At 47.9% G+C, this 4,604-nt stretch overlaps 1 long non-coding RNA gene across 1 annotated transcript in view; it reads left to right on the top strand.

Annotated features, from left to right (window-relative positions):
* Window positions 1-4,604, top strand: part of LOC132467819 (uncharacterized) — an 88,440-nt gene that overhangs the window by 79,764 nt on the left and 4,072 nt on the right. The window lies entirely within an intron of this gene.

The raw sequence follows: 4,604 nt of genomic DNA on the forward strand, positions 1-4,604 counted from the left end.
CACACACACACACACACACACACACACACACACACACACACACACACACACGCAAACACTGTCCATTTGAATACAGCTGCCAACAGAATGTATTGGGTCGTATCCACTTCAGCTAAGCAGCGTAGAAATCCACAAATTGTGACCCCCCCCCCCCCCAATCTTTTGGTTTTATGGAAATGATTTTGTGGGGAAGAATGGCACCCTGCCGCCTTTATGCAAAACTCCCCAACATGGAGGGGGGAAATGTATAATGTAAGAGGGTAAATTGGGAGGTAAATTGACGTAGCCCCACCCCGTTTTCTTTCCTCCGCCTTTAATTGCGCTGGCGGTGGAACCGGGGTGCAGCAAGGTGGCAGATGGAGGGGGGGGGGGTGAGGGCTGACACATGTTTTCGGTGGAGTTTAAAATTCAAATGCTCGTCATGTGTGAATACAAGACACCTGGCATAATCAACTGGATCTCGTGGTGTGTGTGTGTGTGTGCGTGCGTGGTAGTGGGTGTGTGGACGTGCCTCGGTGTGGTGTGTGTGTGTGTGTGTGTGTTTGTATGGGCGTGTGTGTGTGTGTGTGTGTGTGTTTGTGTGTGTATGTGCGTGTGTGGATGGGTACGTGTGCATATGCGTGTTTTTGTATGGGCACATGTGCGTGTGTGTGTGAGTGGGTATGTGATTGCGCGTGTGTGTGGACAAGTGTGTATGTGTGCATGTTTGTGTGTGTGAGTTGCGCTTGATGCAGTGTTTTACCCAAACCCCTCCTTGTCACCCTCTCTTGTCTTGTTTTCAGGGTCTTTATTTTTTTCTCTCTCCGCCTCCCAGTGCGCCTCGTTTCTGGCACACAATCATCCTGACTGAATTATCACAGCTCAATGAAAGTGTATTTAAATCAGAAAGTAGTATTTTCCATTATCGTGCCATTAAAAAAAACCTATTCATTTATCAAAATACCCGCGCTCTCCACGTATCCTTGTGGTATTATTTTTTAAACCTCTCCTGTCATTCTTCTTCTGGTTATTTTTCTTCCCCATTAGCAGTCGATTAATTTCCAAGCATAATGGAAAGAGAGACGAGTGTACTTCTCTTTTATCAGTATCTTCCTCAGACTGCCCTTTAAGTTTGTTTTATATTCCTCTCACTCACTCTTTCCCTCTCTCTCTCTCTCTCTCTCTCTCTCTCTCTCTCTCTCTCTCTCTCTCTCTCTCTCTCTCTCCATCTGTCACTTTCTCTGTGCGTGTGTCTCTCTCTCTGTTCTCTCTCTCTCTCTCTCTCTCTCTCTCTCTCTCTCTCTCTCTCTCTCTCTCTCTCTCTCTCTCTCTCTTTCTCCCTATGAGGGAAATAAATCTGGCAGGGAATCAAGGCAGGGTGCGCCTGCTGGGTTTTTTGACACTCTCTTCCTTTCATAAATCAAAACCAACTGAGAAAAAATCAGGTTATTACCTTAGTTGTTTGGTTTTTTTCCCCCTCTCGCAATCCTGTTCCTTCATATTTCTTCCCTTTTTTTTCTCCTGCTCAAGGTCTATGAAATTCAATGCTTTGAAAAGAAACAGAGTGCGGGCCGACATGCAGGAAGACATGCAAGCAATTGGATGCTTGCTTGACAGAAGTTGGATTTTCAGAGGAATTGCTGCTCACTAACTCGCTATTAAATTTACAGTGCCAGGGGAACATGTGTGTGTGTGTGTGTGTGTGTATCCATGTGTGTGCGTGCGTCTGCAATGCGCGTGCGCGCCTACACACGCACACTCCTATTACCAAGTGTCTAAGTCACAAAAGTCCGATCTGAGGCTGATATCCAAACTTTTAAATGGGATTTTGGCGACGATGATAACGCACAGAGCGACTCCGGCACGCGTGAGACACACAACGGAGTGCACGCTCCCCATGTGGTCCGATCTCTTGTTCCGGTCTGTTATCGTCAAACGTGATTTAACGCTCATCTGGTCTCCCCTCGTGTGCCTGCCGATCCATCACGGGGTCAGCCTCTCTGCGATCAAAGCGGGAGAGGAGTTTGCCGCGTTGCAACGGAAGGAGTTGGACAGGGGGGGATGATGGAGAGAGCAAGGCTTTTTAGTCAGGGGCCGGAACAAGCCATGTCTTAGATGGAGGATAACGACGGATGATAAAAATATGGAGGAGAGGAGGAGGAGGAGGAGGAAGAGGAGGATGGGTCGAGTGTGGGTTAAGGAACGGTGACTGCGTGAATGATTAGCGGGCCAAAACAAGGAGGGAGAGACATAAACAGGACATGCTAACTTCCCTAGATCATGGGCCGAGTTTTAGTTTAGGCGGATGAAGGAAACCAGACATTCTTAGGGCCCTTTTTTCTCTCGCTTCACAACATTGGCAGGGGGTTGAGGAGAGTTTCAACTGTGAAGGAGACACATCTCCTTCACGGTATGAACTTCATGTTCTACGCGGGATTATGCATGCATCTGGACCTGCAGTAAAGTAGAAAGGCATCGAAAGTAGACCTCGTAGGACTGAAAGGAATTAGGCATGTTATGACTGGATAGGGCTCAAGAAGCGACTAACTATTGCTTACTCCAAATAACCCTTAAGCCAATGTTCTCTTCATGTGTGGAGCCTTGTACTAATGAGTAAGCTACCTGTCTCCTGTCTGTCTTCTGCCGCTTATTATGTGTCATCCTGAGGCCCACCTAAGGTCAGCTGGGCTGCTGCGTGTCTCAACGCTGCCTGGGAGAGTTTCCCAGTATCATACAGTTTATATATATATATATATCTATATATATATATAGCATCCTTCCACTCAATAACCTCTTTGTCTATAGGGAAGGGACCAGGTGAGCCAAACCCACGGAGGCACTTCCCCAGCGTGTTTATCTTGTATGCGAGGACCTAGCGGGCTCCGCCTTGAGGTTTAGTGTAAAGCGCCACGCTCAATTACCCAAAACCTGCGAGCCCTGCGAGTATATTGCAGCTGGAATATTCATGCACGCCACTTTTAACACATGCTGTCCAACCCTGTATGTAACACATAAACAGACACACACACACCTACACACGCACCACAATACACAGACACACACACACACACACACACATACACGCACGCATGCATGCACACATGCACTCACACACACACACAAACAAACACACACACCCACTCACACACACACACACACACACACACACACACACACACACACACACACACACACACATAAACACATAAACACACATACACACACACACACACACACACACACACACACACACACACACACACACACACACACACACACACACACACAGACTCACACACTCACCTACATACCTGCACACACACACACACACACACACACACACACACACACACACACAAACACACACACACACACACACACACACACACACACACACACACACACACACACACACCACACACACACACACACACACACACACACACACCACACACACAGGTAAGCCTTTGCAAGTAATGCAGTCACATCTCGCAGAGCTTTCCTAGCGGAGCAGTGTACCTGGCCATGTGCAGCCGAGCCGTTGAAGACCCAACAGTCAACAGGGCTCAGCAGCGGCGTACCAAAGCAGAACCACATCCAAAGCCGGCTCGCGGGCACACCCCTCGTGCACTGGGCCTGCGACCCCAGAGGGCAGAACAAGGCCCCGCTGTGCGTCCCGACCCTCACCCACCCACCCCACCCAGGACCAGCCGCTCCTCTCTCACCTGTGCAAATTACTGCGTGTAAACACACGGCACCGCACGGCCTTCATGTGGCACGCCACTTCCCTGGCGTGGGAAGGCCCTGCCAGGTAGGAATCGGCCGCTTCCTGTAAGCCGAAGGAGACGGTGGGGCCCTGACTGTACCTGCACTGTGATCCCAGGGTGGTTACGGGGGTTGAGTTTCAGCCCAGCGAGGGAGAGGGAATGTCGTTTTCAGGGAGACTCCCTTTAGGCCCGCGGAAAGCTTATGTCTCCACCCAGCCAAGCTTTTGAAACAGGCCTTCTTTTTTTTTTTGACTGGATGAAAGCGTCTGCTCAATGCCGTAAATGTAAATGTCTTACTCTCATTAGACCGTGAACGATTTTATTATTTACTCTTGATTAAAATTCAAAAGACTAAATCATATTAAACTTTCCTTTTTTGTTGTATCGTACATGGCTCGACGTGGCTCTTGGATGCTATAGCAACTCCTGTTTGGTAGAATAAACAACCAGGGCCATACCTCAAAGGCAACTCATTTGCCACTGGATCGCTGCCATATACCCGCTCAAAACCTTAGATTCTCCAGACTCGTCCAGACTACGTTTATTTAGTACTCAAATAATACCGGGCTGCTAAGAGTGATCAACAATAATATTTCAGTAAGGGAAAATGTTGGCCAATGTTTTGTTTTATTAGGCCCCATGGTGATCACGTGATCCTAATGAATATATGTTTATTTTAAAAGAATTACAGAAACACAACCTTATTCATTACTGTCATGAAGGAATCTAGCGACTGCGACCGGCTTCAGGAAAATTCATTTGCTCAGCGAGCCTGTAATAACACTAAATCAGTTTGGCTGTCATATCTGTAATATGTCACTTCTACCAACCAGCCCTTGTGGCCAGGATTGGAACTAC

Source organism: Gadus macrocephalus, chromosome 11 (assembly GCF_031168955.1).
Source record: "Gadus macrocephalus chromosome 11, ASM3116895v1".
Taxonomy (NCBI): domain Eukaryota; kingdom Metazoa; phylum Chordata; class Actinopteri; order Gadiformes; family Gadidae; genus Gadus; species Gadus macrocephalus.